At 47.2% G+C, this 18,490-nt stretch overlaps 1 protein-coding gene, 1 long non-coding RNA gene and 1 pseudogene across 2 annotated transcripts in view; 1 reads left to right on the top strand and 2 right to left on the bottom strand.

Moving 5' to 3' along the window:
- Window positions 1–1,856: 1,856 nt before the first annotated feature.
- LOC138996784 (DNA-directed RNA polymerase II subunit RPB3 pseudogene) lies at window positions 1,857–2,899 on the bottom strand (annotated as a pseudogene).
- Window positions 2,900–12,863: 9,964 nt separating this feature from the next.
- LOC138996676 (uncharacterized) lies at window positions 12,864–18,027 on the bottom strand. Its single transcript, XR_011468843.1, has 3 exons — window positions 17,681–18,027; window positions 16,756–16,916; window positions 12,864–14,196 (listed from the first exon to the last, which is right to left on the bottom strand). It is a non-coding gene; the product is annotated as an uncharacterized lncRNA (long non-coding RNA).
- A 334-nt stretch (window positions 18,028–18,361) lies between these two features.
- TENT4B (terminal nucleotidyltransferase 4B) overlaps window positions 18,362–18,490 on the top strand; it is a 39,450-nt gene continuing 39,321 nt past the window's right edge. Inside the window, exon 1 of the mRNA XM_070397784.1 lies at window positions 18,362–18,429. The gene's annotated coding sequence lies outside the window, so the exon portion shown is untranslated. The remainder of the gene's footprint in view (window positions 18,430–18,490) is intronic.

Here is an 18,490-nt window from a genome sequence, read left to right as displayed (position 1 = left end):
AACCAGACTTAAGCAGGGACCTCCAGCATGACTCTCGGTGTCCTTGAGACATCGCTAACTACAAAACATTGTTGAGAGAGAGTAATCCCGAATGGAGAAGTATACCATGTTCATGGATGGGAAGATGGTATTTCTTCCCAAATCCATCTATAGATTCGAGGTAATCCCGATCAAAATCCTAGCAGGGTTTTCTGTAGATATTGACAAGCTGGCTCTAAAATGATGTGGAGGGGAGAGGACTTGAAATATCCAAAACAACTTTTAAAAGGAAGAAGAACCGTGACCTCCTGGTTCATAGGTCAACACTCAACCACTGAGCCACGCCGGCTGGGCTTGAAGGGGGTTCCCCTTTCCGCTCTCACCCCGAGGCCTGCTTACTGCTTCCCTTGGTAACACCCACTGGAAATTTCAAGGTCTAACATGTTCTTTTACTCTTGTCCCTTCTTTTGAGTTAACAGTATACCTTCATTTTACTTTTTAACCAAAAGGAAACGTTGTGTCTTGTAGAAGAGCCTCAAATTTTGCCCTATTAGAGGAATTGATATCTTTAACTGAAACTGTTTGGGTCCGCTTCATTGAACAATTCCTCATTTTAATGAGCGGAATTAACTCGAGCTGTTTTTTTCTATGCCAAGTGAGAAATTACAAGCAAGTGGTTTCCAGTATTTGCTTCAATGTATTTTTAGCCTCTGATTTCATGTGGGAATCCTAATTATGAGAGCACAGTTGCCCTAAAATTTTAATGTTTTCAGCAATGTATGCCTGGCCGTGAAAAGGACAAATTCGTTTGGAGTAAAGAAACTACTGATTGCAATAACACTTAGTCTGAGTGATACCAGGAAAACACCTTCCTACTGTCATTTGTAGGAACCAGTTTCCTGAGTTTCTGTAACATAAAGACACTTAAACTTATTCAAGTAAAATAGGAAGAACTGACGTATGTTTTTTTTTTTAATGAAGACTATGGAATTAGCGTGCGCTCGAGTGGTTTCACCGAGATGGTTAGGGTTAGGGCTAGGGCTAGCGCTAGCACTAATGCTTGGGCTAGGGCACAAGGTTAGGGTTATGGCTAGGGTTAGCATGGTTAGGGCTAGGGCAAGCGTTAGCGTTAGGGTTCGGGTTAGTATAGCATGTTTCTAAAAATGTACATACCTTGAATACTTATAAATGCAGTGTTTATTTAAATACATTCCATTTTCAAAATGTAATAGAATACAGAAGGTGTGTGTATACTTCTTTTCGCGGACACCCTGTATATCTGCTTAAATCTCAGGTTTCAGTTCTTTTGGGTGGAATTGCTGCATTATATGCTAGGGTTTTCCCCCCAAGGAACTGCCGTATTTCCCACAGCAGCAGCGCACTTTACATCCCCACCAATAGTTCTCAAGGGCTGCGATTTCTGCACATCCTCGCCAACATTTGTTTTCTGTGATAATAGTCATCCTAATGGGTGTGAAGTGGTCAATAGTTATCTTTTTTTTTTTTGATGGGTAGAGAATGAAATACAGGGTTTATTTAGGGGTGGGGTGGGGAGGAGCAGCCAGGGTCTAAAGACACTTGGGAATTGGAGCGAAGTGTAGGCTGACCATGGGCAGGGGCTGGGTTTGTAGGTGGCCTGCATGAGACTTCGAACACTCAATCCTAACAGCGGAAACCTAAGGTACAGCTGTGAAATGCTAACTTTCACACAGAAAGTAAGTCAAGAGCTGAAATGACCAGGAGAGGAGGGTCTAGCGCAGTGGTTTTCAACAGGGAAGCAGTACGACCTCTACAAGCGGACCAGGGGAGGGAGGGCTGGGTTCTGGGAGACCAGCCATCAGCAAGCAGGGCCAGGATGCTGCATGCTCAGTGAAGGACTGTCCTGCCTCCAATACCAGGGGCACCCCCGTAATCTACCTGGGACCAAGCCCGGCCGAGAGGGGCACCCTCCCCTCTGCTACCTCCAGGTGGTGCTGATGGCTGGCCAGGACGTTCAGTACAGCTGTCGGGACTTGAGGGGCGAGGAGGGTCCCAGGAGCCCTGCACACAGCTGCTGCTCGGATCCTTTTCCGCTCAGGCGGATGAGCTGCGGCTAATTTATGGTGAGGACGTCACTCTGGATCTCGTGGCTCAGCTGGGTCTGCAAATCACTCAGCTTCTTCTTCAGCCCGGAGAGGGCCGAGAGGACGATGGTTTCCGGGCGCAGAGAGCCACAGGACTCCACGTGGTAGTCAAACCTCTCCGGCTTGCCGTTGGGGTCGTACGGAGCTTGGGACTCATCTTCACCCAGCTCTGAGTACTCGTTCTTTGGCCACTCCTCTGGCTTGGGGTACACTGTGTGCCTCAGGGCATTGTCGGGATCATATTCAAAAGCCACCCCTGCAGTCGGGTTCCACTTAGCATGTTCCTTGCCAAAGCCCTTCTTGGCATAGGCGCGGAGTCTCAGCTCCTGGCCCTTTCGCAGCTTGACGATGAGGATGTCGTCCTGGTCCGCATAGTCATTGGGGTCGTTACCTCGGTTCCGGGATGTCACTGGAATGACCCGGGGGCTGTTGGAGATGAGGTCTCGAGACGTGACGTGACGAGTCTGGTCTTCGTTGCACCGCACGTCGAGCGTGAACTCCACCGAGCACTCGGGGCAGAACTCCTCGCACGTGCAGTCCCGGGAGTACTGCAGCTTGTCCACAATGTCATCGCTGGTGAGGGGGATTAATCCAAGCCTGTGAGCGATGAACTCGTCGTGAAGGACTGAGGAATTGGCAGCAATCTGAACCCAGTCAATGGCTATTGTGGGCACCTCGGCGATGAAGACCCTCCGAATAGAATTGGCCACCGCTAGGTCCGTGTTCTCGATGATGAACTTGACATTCTTGTCGGTGAGCTCCGTGATCCGCACGGTGGGCTGGTTGGCATACAGCATTGCGCTCCGCTGCCCAGCGGGCCGCCGGCATCAACCAATAGTTATCTTTTTAAAATATATATATTTTATTGATTTTTTTTTTTTTTTTTTTACATTTTTTTTTTTTATTTTCCTCTTAAAGTATTACAAAGGGTATTACATAAGTATCCTTTTTCCCCCCCCCGCCCTTGACAAACCCCTACCCTCCCTTACCCCCCAGTGTCTTATGTCCATTAGTTATGCTTATATGCATGCATACAAGTCCTTCGGTTGATCTCTTACTCCCCTCCCTCCTGCCCCCCAACTCTCTCTGGCCTTCCCACTGCAGTTTGACAATCAGTTTGAGGCAGCTCTGCCTCTGTATCTATTATTGTTCAAAAGTTTGTAATGGTCTTTATTATCCATGAATGAGTGAGATCATGTGGTATTTTTCCTTCATTGACTGGCTTGTTTCACTTAGCATAATGCTCTCCAGTTCCATCCATGATGTTGCAAATGGTAGGAGTTCCTTCTTTTTAACAGAAGCATAGTATTCCATCGTGTAGATGTACCACAGTTTTCTAATCCATTCATCTACTGATGGGCACTTAGGCTGTTTCCAGATCTTAGCTATGGTGAATTGTGCTGCTATGAACATCTGGGTGCATATATCCTTTCTGATTGGTGTTTCTGGTTTCTTGGGATATATTCCTAGTAGTGGGATCACAGGGTCAAATGGGAGTTCCATTTCCAATTTTTTGAGGAACCTCCATACTGCCTTCCATAGTGGCTGCACCAGTCTGCATTCCCACCAGCAGTGCACAAGTGTTCCTTTTTCTCCACATCCTCTCCAGCACTTGTCGTTTGTTGATTTGTTGATGATGGCCATTCTGACAGGTGTGAGATGGTACCTCATTGTTGTTTTGATTTGCATCTCTCGGATGATTAGTGACTTTGAGCATGTTTTCATATGTCTCTTGGCTTTCTGAATGTCCTCTTTTGAAAGGTGTCTATTTAGATCCTTTGCCCATTTTTTGATTGGATTGTTTATCTTCTTTTTGTTAAGTTGTATGAGTTCCCTATAAATTTTGGAGATTAAGCCCTTATCAGATATGACATTGGCAAATATGTTTTCCCACGAGGTGGGTTTTCTTGTTGTTTTGTTGATGGTTTCTTTTGCTGTGCAGAAGCTTTTTATTTTGATGTAGTCCCATTTGTTCAGTTTCTCTTTAGTTTCAACTGCCCTAGGAGCTGTATCAGTGAAGAAATTGTTTTGGCATATGTCTGAGATTTTGTTGCCTTTGTATTCTTCTAGAATTTTTATGGTTTCCTGTCGTACATTTAAGTCCTTTATCCATTTTGAGTTTATTCTTGTGTATGGTGTAAGTTGGTGGTCTAGTTTCATTTTCTTGCATATGTCTGTCCAATTTTCCCAACACCATTTATTGAAGAGACTATCTTGGCTCCATTGTATGTTCATGCCTCCTTTGTCAAAAATTAATTGAGCATATTGGTTCGGGCTAATTTCTGGACTCTCTATTCTATTCCACTGATCTATATGTCTGTTCTTGTGCCAGTACCAGGCAGTTTTGAGAACAGTGGCTTTGTAATACAGCTTGATATCTGGCATTGAGATCCCACCTACTTTGTTCTTTCTCAGGATCGTTGCAGCTATTCGGGGTCTTTTTTTATTCCAGATGAATTTTTGGAGAGTTCGTTCTAGATCTTTGAAGAAGGCCATTGGTATTTTAATGGGAAGTGCGTTGAATGTATAGATTGCTTTGGGTAGTATGGACATTTTAATGATGTTGATTCTACCAATCCAAGAACATGGTATGTTCTTCCATCTGTTTATGTCTTCCTCTATCTCTTTTTTCAACGTCCTGTAGTTTTCTGAGTAGAGGTCTTTAACCTCTTTAGTTAAGTTTATTCCTAGGTATCTTAATTTTTTTGGTGCGATGGTAAATGGGATTGTTTTTCTGATCTCCCTTTCTGAAAGTTCACTGTTGGTGTATAGAAATGCCTCAGATTTCTTGGGGTTAATTTTGTATCCTGCTACATTGCCAAATTCATGTATTAAGTCTAGTAGCTTTTTGATGGAGTCTCTAGGGTTTTGTATGTATAATATCATGTCATCTGCAAATAAGGACAGTTTTACTTCCTCTTTTCCAATTTGGATGCCTTTTATTCCTTCTTCTTGCCTAATTGCAATGGCTAATACTTCCAGTACTATGTTGAACAGGAGTGGTGAGAGTGGGCATCCCTGTCTTGTTCCTGTTCTTAGGGGAAATGGTGTTAGTTTTTGTCCATTGAGTATGATGTTGGCTGTGGGCCTGTCATATATGGCTTTTATTATGTTGAGGTATGATCCTTCTATTCCCACCTTTCTGAGAGTTTTTATCAAAAATGGGTGTTGGATTTTGTCGAATGCTTTTTCTGCATCAATTGATATGACCATGTGGTTTTTTTCTTTCAATTTGTTTATGTGATGTATCACATTTATTGATTTACGGATGTTGTACCATCCTTGCATCTCTGGGATGAATCCTACTTGGTCATGGTGTATGATCCTTCTGATGTACTGCTGGATCCGATTTGCTAAGATTTTGTTGAGGATTTTGGCATCTATGTTCATGAGGGATATTGGCCTGTAATTCTCTTTCATTGTGATGTCTTTACCTGGTTTTGGTATTAGGGTGATGCTGGCTTCATAGAATGAGCTTGGAAGCGTTCCTTCCTCTTGAATTTTTTGTAGTAGTCTGAGGAGGGTAGGTTTTAGTTCTTCCTTGAATGTTTGGTAGAACTCCCCTGTGAAGCCGTCTGGCCCTGGGCTTTTGTTTGCTGGAAGCTTTCTGATGACTGCTTCAATTTCTTCCATAGTTATTGGCCTATTGAGGTTTTTAGATTCTTCCTGATTGAGTTTTGGAATGTTGTATTTTTCTAGGAATTTGTCCATTTCCTCCAGGTTGTCCAGTTTGTTGGAGTAGAGTTGCTCGTAGTATTGTTTAACAATCATTTGTATTTCTGTGGGGTCTGTTGTTATTTCGCCTCTATCATTTCTGATTTGGTTTATTTGGGACCTCTCTCTTTGCTTCTTGGTGAGCCTGGCTAGGGGTTTGTCAATCTTGTTTATCCTTTCAAAGAACCAGCTCTTGGTTTCATTGATTTTCTGTATTGTTTTTTTGGTCTCTATTTCATTGATTTCTGCTCTAATCTTTATTATCTCCTTCCTTCTGCTCACTCTGGGGTTTTCTTGTTGCTCTCTTTCTAATTCTTTGAGTTGTAGAGTTAGATGATTGACTACCATTTTTTCTTGTTTTTTGAGATAGGCCTGTAGAGCTATAAACTTCCCTCTCAGGACTGCTTTCATTGTGTCCCAGAGGTTTTGGATTGTTGTGTTTTCATTGTCATTATTGTCCAGGATGTTTTTAATTTCTTCTTTGATGTCATCGGTAACCCAATCAATATTTAATAACATGCTATTCAGCTTCCAAGTGTTTGAGTATTTTGGGTTGTTTTTATTGTAGTTTATTTCTAACATTATGCCATCGTGGTCTGCGAAGAAGCTTTTTATGATTTCAATCTTCTTGAATTTGTGGAGACTTTGCTTGTGACCCAATATGTGGTCTATTTTTGAATATGTCCCATGAGCACCTGAGAGGAATGTATATTCCGCAGCTGTGGGGTGAAGTGTTCTGAAGATGTCAATTAAGTCCATCTGATCTAGTGAGTCATTTAGGATTGCTGTTTCTTTGCTGAGTTTTTGTCTAGCGGATTTATCCAGTGATGTCAGTGGTGTATTAAAGTCCCCTACTATGATTGTATTGTTGTCGATCTCTCCCCTGATATCTTCCAGAAGTTTTCTTATGTATGTGGGTGCTCCTGCATTGGGTGCATATATGTTTACCAGGGTTATATCTTCTTGTTGTATTGATCCCTTTAGTATTATGAAGTGGCCTTCCTTATCTCTGGTTATGGCCTTCACTTTGAGATGTACTTTGTCAGATATAAGTATTGCTACCCCAGCTTTCTTTTCCTTTCCATTTGCGTGAAAGATATTTTTCCATCCCTTCACTTTCAGTCTGTGTGAGTCCCTTCTAATGAGGTGGGTCTCTTGTAGACAGCAGATGTATGGGTCATGTTTTTTTATCCATTCAGCCACTCGATGTCTTTTGGTTGGAGCATTTAGTCCATTTACATTTAAAGTTATTATTGAAAGGTATTTGTTTGTAGCCATTTCTTTTTGTGTGTGTGTGTGTGGCTGTTTTCTTTCTGAGCTTGATATTTCTTCTTTTTACACCAGTCCCTTTAGCATTTCTTGCATGGCTGGCTTGGTGGTGATAAACTCCCTTAGCCCTTTTTTGTCTGTGAAGCTTCTTATTTCCCCTTCAATTTTGAATGATAGCCTTGCTGGATAGAGTATTCTTGGATTCAGTCCTTTGCTTTGCATCACTTTGTAGATTTCCGTCCATTCTTTTCTGGCCTGATGTGTTTCTGTTGAGAAATCATTTGATAATCTAATGGGAGATCCCTTGTATGTTACTTTCCGTCTCTCTCTTGCAGCCTGTAAGATTCTCTCTTTATCCTGAACATTTGCCATGGTAATTATGATGTGTCTTGGTGTGGGTCTTTTCGGGTTCACCTTGTTTGGGACTCTCTGGGCTTGTGTGACTTTTTTCTTCCCCACCTCAGGGAAGTTTTCTGATATTATTTCTTCGAATAGGTTTTCTAATCCATGTTCATCTTTCTGTTGTTCTGGCACCCCTATTATTCGTATGTTGTTTCGTTTCATGTTGTCCCAAAGCTCCCTTAGGCTCTCCTCCTGTCTTTTAATTTTTTTCTCCATTTGCCGTACAGTTTGAGTGTGTTTTGCTTCCTTGTCTTCTAATTCACTAATTCGGTCCTCCGCTTCTCCCAGTCTACTGTTGATACTTTCAATGGAGTTTTTTATTGAAGCTATGTCACTCTTCATTTCTTCTTGGGACTTACTTAAGTTGTTGATTTTTTCATCTGTTTCTTCTAGCTTCTTGCATAAGTAGTTGAGTTTTTCATCTGTTTCTTCTTGCTTCTTGAACATGTGGTGCATGTACTCTAGGAACCTTATTCTAAATTCTTTTTCCGTCATGTTGCATATCTCTGTCTCACTTAGCTGCTTTTCTGGCGAGTCCTCCTTTTCTTTCCTTTGGGGGTTTCTTTGCCTACCCATGTTTGATCTCGCTGACATATGTAGATGTTGAGGTGTTCAGTGGCTGCTCCCTGGGTGGCAGGGGCTCCTTGGGTTGTGGTTGCTGCTCAGACGGTTGCGGTAGCAGCTGCTTTCCAGTTGGCAGCAGCTCCTCTGGTGGGTGTTGTTCACAGCTGTGTTGGCTCTTCTGGCTGGTGGGGGGAGGCTTCACGTACAGTTGCTGTTCCACAGACAGAGGGTGTGGTGATCAGGAGGCTGTGGTGATCAGGAGGCTGCGGTGATCAGGGGGCTGCTGTTGCTTGGATCTGCTGCGTTGATTTAAAGGCACAAAATACAACAGAGCAAGGCACAACGTACCAGGCACTGAACACAAGTATATTCACAATATTAATAACCCCAAATAAAGGTGACCACCCGAATTAAGAGAATTAGGGGATAAGGGAGAAAGAAGAGAAGAAGATAAAAGAGAGAACAGAAAAGAAAAATAAGAAAAAAACAAACAAAAAAGGAGTGCAAAAATAGAATTGGGAAAAAAGAGGGGGGAAAAAAAGAGAGCGAAAAAAGAGAATGAAGTAGAAGTGGGGAAGAGACTCCCCGTATGAGGAGCAAACTCCAATAGAACTGCCACTAATCTCAACAAATTCCAGCAACAGATCCCTGGAGATGAATGCAAACTACAAACCACCAATAATATCCAGAGGGGTAAGGGAAAACAGAAGCACAAAAATAACTGGGGTGGGGTGGGGGAGGGAAGGGAAAAACCAGCAGAAAAAAAAAAAAAAAAGAAAAAGAAAAAGAAAAAGAAAAAGAAAAACAACCTCACAACCAGTCCTAAAAAAGAAGAAAAAACACAAAACAAAACAAACAAACAAATTAAAAAAAAAAAAGCCCAATATATTCAACAATCAAGAAAACAATAGAAAGATAAGAGAGAAAAAAAATGGTTGGAAAGTGATGAAGGATAAAGAATAGGTGTATAAGGATTTAGAGCAGTAGATTGGAAATAGGATATATAAGTAGGGTGGAATTAGACAGGGGGTAAAAAGAGGGAATTGGGAAAGTCTGGAGCAGGAATAGGGTAAGAGAAACAGGACATCAAAAGGGGAAAAGTAAGGAAGAGGGTTTTAGCAAAGAGGTGGAATTGAGATAGGGAAAATTAATGCTAAAGGAACGATGAAAATAGAATGGAGAACACTAATCCCAAAAGAAAATAAAGAGAAAATAAAATGGCACTTTAAAAAATGGTAAAATGGTAGGAGTAATAATACTGGTTAAAAATAAAAATGTGGTAATTGAAAGGGTAAAATCAGGTGATGGAAAAAGAAGAAAAAGAGAAAAAAAAATTGGTTTCTTAGTAAAAAGGTGAAAAAATTAAAAAGAAAAAGAAAAAGAAAAAATTTGCAGTAGTGATGGTCTTTCGGTTCTTCTACTCTTCAGCCTGGTTCGCCTTAGTCCTGCCAGGTATTTAGGAGAGTGTTGAGTTTGCCTGCATTACACTGTTCCTCCGTGTTGTAAATCACAGTCCTGATTTTAAAGCAGGCCGTATTTGTGATCCAGTCTGCCTTAATTTGTATTCCCCTAAGAGTCAGTTTGTGGCTCAACCTCTGGGTGGCAGTGTTTTTGGGTTGGCCTCTGAGGCTATACAGCTTCTCTATCCTTTTTTAATCCTTACCCTGCTCTGTGTTGTTGGTGGGACTGAAAATCCCTCTATAGGCCAGACCCTGGTAACTCCCAGGGACTAATCAGCTTGTTTTAGTCCTTTATCTCATACAGGGTGGAATCTGGGTGTGGCTGTGCTCCTTGCCTGGGGGGCTGGGGGGAGGAATTCCACCCTCTGGAGGAATGGCTGCCCCAGTCCTGGGCCCAGGGGGGTCTCAGCACTCAATTCGCTGCCACCTCCTCCGGCTCCCCCTCTTTCCTCAGCCTCTCCCCAGATTCCCCTCGTCTGCACCTTCACCCTCTCTTCAGCACAGGTGAGTGTCTGTATCCGAACTGTCCTATGAGCAGGGTTCAGTGAAAACAAAGAAACAGACAAACGCCGGCCGGCCGCGGAAACGCTCCTCTTACCGGTCTGGGAAACGCTCCTCTTACCAGCACTGCATGGTCTGGGAAACGCTCCTCTCTTATGGGCACTGCATGGTCTGATCAGTTCCTCAGGATGCCCCCTTTTGTCTCAGTTCTCCGCAATCACAAAATCCAAATCTCAAATCTCCTGGCGCCAGCAAACCCGCGGAACTCCTTACCCTGGTCAGGGTCTGTGTCTGTCCCAAGAGACGCGGCTGTCTGCCATGCGGTCTCCCTCCGACCCTCTGGGCTCAGGTCTGGCAAACTTTCCTGCCCAGATCCCTGGTTTTTAACCTTTCCAGGGGAGGTCTGCCCTTCCAGGCTGCAAGCCGTCTCACCAGCTGAGTAAATTTGCCAATTCGGGGTGGGTGTTATTAGTTTCAGCTGCTTACTCCGTTTGCTCCGGGACAAGACCTGGGACGCGTCTGCCTATATCGCCGCCATCTTGCTTCCCTTATTGATTTTTTTACTATTGGGGTCCAACCCCAGCAGGTCCAGGGGTCCCCAAAGGTGTGGACGGAGTCGGTGAAGAAGGAATGACACAGAGACAGCGTTCAGTTGGTCAGCAGCCTAGCCAGGATCTCTAGCCAGGATCTCCAGCCAAGTTCTGTTTTTTGTTGTCTTGTTACATCTGTATTTATACCAGTTGATTTTAATCCTGTCAATTTCTAATCCAAAGGTTAGGGCATTTCTTCTCTCCATTCCGGGGAGTAAAGATTATGTAGCTTAAGGGTGATTGTTCCTTGTTCCTAGTTAAAGTGATTAACTACCCGCCTGGCACTTAGTTAAGGGGTTGTATCTCCTCCCTAACTTCAGGGAAAAATCCCTACCTGGGGAAACAACCTTTCTCGGAGAGGTGACCTTGGTTAAAACACACAGCGCCAAGAAGGGGAGCAAACATATTAAGAACCGTATGCCATATATGCCAGGTCCTTTGAAACATATGCTGTGCAGATGTTTCTTCCCTGCAGCAACCGTGTCAAGCAGCAAGGATGGACTGGCTTCCGGCATTTTACAGAGAGAGGGAGAGCGATAGAGAGTTAGAAACATCGATGTGCCCGCAACCAAGGTACATGCCCTTGACTGGAATCGAACCTGGGACCCTTCAGTCCTCAGGCCGACGCTCTATCCACTGAGCCAAACCGGTCAGGGCAATAGTTATCTTTTAAATAAACCATCAAACAATATCTTAAATTTGGGATAATTACTATCAATTGCATTATATTTTATTTAAGGATAGTAGTGTCATCAGAAGCATACTTATATCCTTTTTTTAAAAAATAAATTTTTATTGATTTCAGCGAGGAACAGAGAGAGAGAGGGAGAGAGAAACATCAATAATGAGAGAGAATCACTGGGCGGCTTCCTCCTGCACGCCCTCTACTGGGTACCAAGCCCACAACCTGGGCACGTGCACTTGACCGGAATCGAACCTGGGACCCTTTAGTCCGCAGACCGATGCTCTATCCACTGAGCCACACCGGCCAGGGCTTTTTATCCTTTTGAGATAGACTGAGCTCAGCAGCAAGAACATTGGTGTGTCTGCCTCACAGAGGACATCTAACAGGCCCTGAGACAAAGGACAGTTCAACCCAATTACTGCCCTAATTACGATGAACAGTGTCCCTTCTCAAAGAGAGACTGGACTTAAGCTCTTGCTCTGTACCATGGATGGCGAACCTTTTGAGCTCGGCGTGTCAGCATTTTGAAAAACCCTAACTTAACTCTGGTGCCGTGTCACATGTAGAAAATTTTTGATATTTGCAACCATAGTAAAACAAAGATTTATATTTTTGATATTGATTTTATACATTTAAATGCCATTTAACAAAGAAAAATCAACCAAAAAAAATGAGTTCGCGTGTCACCTCTGACACGTGTGTCATAAGTTCTCCATCACTGATCTATTGGCTGCCTCCCGCACGCCCCACACTGGGGATCGAGCCCACAACCCGGGCATGTGCCCTGACCGGGAATCGAACCTCGACCTCCTGGTTCATAGGTCAAAGCTCGACCACTGAGCCACGCCGGCCGGGCTAAGAAGTGAATGTTTTACCCGCCCTCCCCACTCCTGGCAGCCCACGAGGTGGTATGCGTGACGTGAAGGCACGTCCACTCCACAGGGACGTTTCACGTAACGTCCTCGTGCCCTCTCGTGTCCTCTTGCTCCTTTCATCTTTCATGGGTTGAAATGGGTGTAAAGAAATCAAGGTGAGCGGCCATTGTTTGGGGGCCTCTTACCTGTGGGGTGAGAGATTGGAGCCGCAGGGACTGGGGAAATGAACTAGAGGTTCTGTAACATTAGAGACGAACTAGGCGCCCCCGGAGTGAGATGTTTTCAGAGGCCTGAGCACAGGGGAGGCGGATTTGAACGACTTCCAAACAGAACTGGGGATGACACAGGTCCACGGCCGCTTAGAGGTGGGCAGGGAGGGATGGGCAGGCTTTGTCCTTGAAAGATGTGGAGCTAGATTCTTCCCGGTCGCTCTTTGCTCCTCCTCCTCATCACTCGGCAGCCCGAGGATGGGTCACCTGGCCACATACCTGCGGCACCCCGTTTGCTGCCTCCTTCATACCAGTCCTCCAGGGCTGGCATCCCCGCCAACTGAACAAGGATTTGGCTACGATGACACATCCTGAGCGAAAATATACCACACCCTGGAGGACCAAAGGGCCGTGCTCATGTTCAGCCTTGGTAGAATGAATGAATGAATGAATGAACGAACGAACGAATGAATGACAAGGACACTGGTTAAGTATTCATGTTTCTTGGGAAGCATGTGATGTTGGCCAAGAGGCCGAGTACATAGGATTCAAAGTCATGACCTTGTAGCCACATGGCAAGACAGGCGGCTTGAGTAGATGGAACAATCAAGCTGATACGGCTTTCGCGTCACCTGTGAGAAATGGAAACGTCGCACACAGATGCGCTCACACAAAACTACTTATGATTTACCGTAAGGAGGTCGGCAAGCGATATAACCCCCTCTGCAGCCAGCCGTTCTCCGATGCTGATTCATCGCCAGATATTCGTGTGGTCGTGTGTTTTCAGGTGCCGTTTTGGAACTCTGAACAAAGGTCACCCACCATGTGTCGCTGTGGCCATCGTCCCTCACTAGTTACTGGGAGGGAATATCGGTGCCTCCGACATCCTCTCGAGCCCTAGGAGAGGCACCCAGGGTACCCGGGGGACCTAGGCTAGTTTCAGAACAGGTCAGGGGTTACAAGCGTGTCACGGTTCTATCTCTCGCGAGTGGTGACCCGGCAGCTTGCTCGTGGCTCTCGGAGGGGCCTCTCAGAGCTCCGTGCTGCCCTCTGACTCAGTCTTCCTCGCAATGGAATGGGTTCTCTCCGTGGGTCCCCAGCCTGCAGACTTCCGCTCCATTATTTTGGCTGCACGTTTCAAAGCCTGTTATTAGACCACCCCAAGACTCCAGCCTAACTCTGTCACTGACTCAACATTTTCTTGAATGAGATGCCTTTTAGGTCAGATGCACAGTAATAATAAGGGAAAGACTTGGAACCCTTCCGCTGGCATGTTACCTTAGAAGAGGGAAGGCCCCGTGGCCTGGCTCTCGCACGTCTGAAAGCCTGTGCGGCAGGCAAGTTCAAGTGCACCCTCCCGTGACGCACGTGCACACGCAGACCGCACAGGCGGGGTGGGGCGTGGCTCCGCTGTCCACTCGGTGGCTCTGCTTTTCCAGGGCAATGTGTTCACCCACCAGGTCATTCCTGGGCGCCTACTGCGCGCTGGGTCCCGTCCTAATGACTGAGGAGAGAGCAGGGGACCAAGCGAACGGCGCTCCTTTCCTGTTGCTGAGTAACAGGTGACCACGAGGTTGGCAGCTGGAAGGACAGGCGTGTAGTGGCTGTCAGTCGCGGGGTCAGGCGCCTGGGCATGGATGGCTCTGCTCGGGCTGCATTCTCCCCGGGCTGCATTCTCTCCGCAGGGAGGCCCAGCAGGAGGAGTGTGTGCTTCCGGCTCAGCCCCGCGGTGGGAGGCACCCGCCTGCTTGCTGGGTCAGAGGTCAGAGTCCGCTGTTAGGTCACATCAGCAGCGCCATGGCATCCATCCCTTCGCCACGTTCTGCTGGTTAGAGACAGGTCGTAGGTCACACCCTCAGGGAAGGGGAGTGATTACACAAAGAGGGGAACCCTGGGAACTGGGGATCATGGGGGGGATCATCTCAGAGTCTGTCTGCCCCCCACTGGGCCCCTGCTGTCATGGAGCTTCATTCCGTGGGGCCGACTGACCGCGGGCACAGAGGGAGAAACACAGGGTGCTGCAGGTGAGAGCCAAAGCTGCCCATCAAGATGCCCAAAGGGGCCCGGCTGGCGTGGCTCTGTGGTTGAACATCGACCTATGAACTAGGAGGTCATGGTTCAACCTGGTCAGGGCACAGGCCCGGGTTGCAGGCTCGATCCCCAGTGTGGGGCGTGCAGGAGGCAGCCGATGGAGGATTCTCTCTCATCAGTGATGTTTCTCTCTCCCTTTCTCTCTCTCTCAAATATGCAAATAAATAAAAGAAGGAAATATTTTTTTATTAAATATTAAAAAGAAAAAAGAAAGAGCTGCCTTAACAGCCTGGCGGAAACTTGAACAGTTGTGTCTCTTTCCCACCATCAGTAGGCGAGGCCAGCAATTCTCTGTGGGGGCTTTATAGCCACAAGGTCAACTTCTATGGAAACACCACTCAAATCAGAGGTTATTCTCGAAGCCAAGCCTCTAGAGGCAGAAAGAAGGTTAGTAGTTGCCCAGGGCGGGGGTTGGGAAAAGGGATTGACTGCCAATGAGCCCTAGAGATTTGCGGGGGAGAAGGGGAAGGTTTGATAGAAAATATTCCAAAATTGGATGGTGGTGATGGTTGCACAACTCCTGACTTTACTAAAAAAAATTTCACACTTAAAACGAACAAATTTTACAGTGTATGCGTTATACCATAAAGTTGTTACACACCCACGTACACACGCACGCACTCACGCACGCACGCACTCACTCCAGAGATCCCAGAATGGCACACCATTGAGCAACGTGTTTCTAAAAACAGCGCCGGGAGAAGTTGGGACTGTCCTTCCCACTGCCTGTCACTCTGCCGTCTCATTGAAAAAGATCTCCCTACTTAGAGTCTGCTTTGTTGTCCCTTCATGAAGGAGGAGAGAAAACCCACAACATAATAATGTAGATATTGTGTGCAAAAGAGGGAAAGTTCGTAAATGGGGCCCAAGCCGTAGGTTACTAATGCCTGGGAGGAATGCTTCATAAGCTGAGCCCCAGAGGTACTAGTAACCCTACTGTGTGCCTATCAGCCCCCGGCTGGTTCGCTCCGGAGGGAGGGCGGGAATACAGTGGTGCACTGCCCCTGCCTTCATTCCAAGGCCAGTCACCAATCACACCCCGTAATAGTGCACGGGCTGTGCCCCTCCTGTTTCGTGCGAGTTAATACGCCAGTAAAAATCCTATTTAAATCTGCCAGATTCTTTAGTAATTTGCTTTCTTCTCATTTCCCGGCTCTGTTTTTGACCTGCAGAACCTTGGTGTTGCCGTAAATCTTTCAAGTTGAGACCAACACCTCAGCATGTTCTTCCCTAAGACCAAGAATCCTGAGAATGAACAGGACATCCTATATAATAAAAGGCTAATATGCAATTTGACCGATCGGCTGACCGACCGGTCGCTATGACGTGCACTGACCACCAGGGGGCAGACGCTCAACGCAGGAGCTGCACCCCCTGGTGGTCAGTGCACTCCCACAGGGGGAGCACCGCTCAGCCAGAAGCCGGGCTCACAGCTGGCGAGCGCAGCGCTAAGGATGCTAAGCAGGGAGCAGGCCTAAGCCGTCAGTCGGACATTCCCCCCGAGGGCTCCCTGGACTTCGAGAGGGCGCAGGCCAGGCTGAGGGGGTTCTCCCACCCCCCCCGAGTGCATGAAAATGTCTGGGTGTGTGACAGCTGTGTTGTTTTTGCTCATCAATATAATGCAGAGAGTTTTGAAGACTATAATGGCTACTCTCTTGTTCTAAAAAAGCAAAATGAAAAGGTTGAGTCATCAAAACGACTGAAATTAGTCTGTCCTTCGGATGTAGCCGGTTACTTGGGGACAGACACTGCGGATTTGTCGGAGAAAGTGAACCCATTTTTGTGTGTGTAAAGTTCCCTACTGTTTGACTTGGGACTGGACGGTTTTTGAGGAAACCTCCACAAGAGATACTTTATGGTTCTAAATCATGGCACCACATCCCACACTCAATGACACGGCCTCATCATCTGGTCCACAAAGGATATTCCTGCCCCAGGGCCTTTGCACTGGCTCGTTCCTGGGTCCTGATGGATCTTTCCCTAGATGGACATGACCCACTGCCTCACTTAAGTCCCTGCTCAAATACCACTTCCTCAGAGCAGCCCTCCCTGACCAGCCCATCTAAAAATAGCTCAGTCACTATCCCTTTAGTCTACTTTCTTTTTCTTGGTAGCACTCAACCACGGTCTGACCTGACACGCTTGCCTTACCACTGGAATGTGAGGTCCATGAAGGCGGGGACTTCGCCAGTACAGGTCACTGCTGTACCACCGTATTCTGGTACAGAATCTCTGCTCGAGACATAGTTGTTGAATTAACTGAACAAATTGCCATGTGACTTTAAATACTTACCACCTTTGCCTCCGTAACCAGACAGCAAATTCATGGCAGGCAGCCAAAGGCCCTGGTTGCTCACTTATCTCCTCTGCAGCAATTAGCTCCAATGTGCATGGATGTCCTGAGGTAATGCGCTGAAACGTGAGTGTGTTACCAGGCTAACAGGTCAGCGTTCCCTGCAGGTGAACAAGAACAGGGCTGTCTCACCGTCCAGCCCACACCATGCGAAGTACTTTTAAGTCTCTGAGCTCATTTGGTCGTTGTGCTAATGCTGCAGTCGTTGTTAAGGTTTGCCTTTGGAAATGAGCACTCAGCACAACGGATGTTCGTTTCTGGCCTGGGCTGCCACGTGGATACTGTTTTGGGGGTGGGTCTTAGATATCAGCGGCATTCAATGTGTTCCTGGGCATCTGGAAAAATACTTTAAAAGCCTGGGTCACATTTAAAGTCAGGTCAGTGAAAACGGAAAAAGCCTCTAGGATTTTGGTCCCTTGACGTACACGTGTGCCTGGAGAGGTTTCTGGAAGACTGTGTCACAGTCTTCATGGTGGTAGTTTCTAGATGGCGGGAGCTTTTTCATGTTTACTTTGTTCGGCTTTCTATTTTTCCCTTTCGAATGTTTAAAACAAACTTGAAGTCCTCAAAAGAAACCCATCTCTATGCAATGCTTTATTTTTGTTTCGCTTGTCAGGGTGAATAGCATAAAAACACTCCTCCTTTTCCAGGCGAGGTGATTCTCAGGACACACCCAAGGGGCCAAAATTCTATAGTTTTTGTAGGTTTTCCGTATTTACAGCCACGTTACTCTCTCAGCAAGAAAGAAGGGAGAGCAATGCTTCCTTATTTGATAGTTTTTTCATCATTTGCCAAAAAAAACTTTCCAGGATATGGAGCAGCCGAAACAGAAGGCCCACATCTGGTGCTGGGACTTGGGACCCACCTTAGAGCCACACTGGAGATGTGCCCATTCTCCTTTTTTTTCTCCTGATGATTTGAAATGCTTCACATTCCCTGTCCGTGTCTTAGCCACAGGAATCGGGAAGGTATGCAAATCACCACCCCGTGGGAAATCTCTGCAGATGCCAACAGTATCTGGTCCCCACGTGCGTCTGAAAGGTCTGGGGTTTTCTGTTCATTCTGAACCAAGGCCTTTGCAAGAGGGCGGTGCACCTCGGGGCGGGAGAGGTGTCCTGACAGCCCAGCAGCGCATGTCCGTCTCCGCGCCTGGGCACCCGCGCGTGTGTGCACCCGTGAGCGTGGACGCGCAGGGTGGGTTTGGGCCCACGGCTCACACACGCAACGATCCTGCACGTGCAGCCGCGCAGGGGGGCTGGGGGCCCTCCGCCGGGGCCAGGGCGCGGCTGGGCGGGCGCAGGGAGGGCGCGGGGCGCGCGGGGCGGTGGCGCGGGCACCAGCGCAGCCGCGTCCGGGGGCGCCGAGCGCACGTGCGCGGGGCCGGACACTTCCTCCCCGAGGCAGGTGTGCTCGGAGCCGGGGCCTCGGGAGGGGTCGGACACCAAGGACATCCGGGAGGCGGGCGGGGGAGGGCCCGAGGGCGGGGCGGCACCTCCCACCGCCCCTGCCCCTCGGAGCTGACGCCGACTTCCGTCCGGCCTCCTCCAGGCTCCGGGACGCGGAAACCGAGACCGGCGGCGGCGGCGCGCGCGCGAGGGGCACCCGGACGCCCAGGTACGTGCGGCTCGGTGCCCAGCCGGCGCCGGGACGGTTGGGCCGGGCGGTTGCGGGCACC

This window comes from Myotis yumanensis, unplaced genomic scaffold (assembly GCF_028538775.1).
Source record: "Myotis yumanensis isolate MYYU_CA2020_CCGP unplaced genomic scaffold, mMyoYum1.0.hap1 SCAF_18, whole genome shotgun sequence".
NCBI lineage: Eukaryota > Metazoa > Chordata > Mammalia > Chiroptera > Vespertilionidae > Myotis > Myotis yumanensis.
The sequence above is the reverse complement of the archived record's forward strand: the minus strand, read 5'-3'. Positions and strand labels throughout refer to the sequence as shown.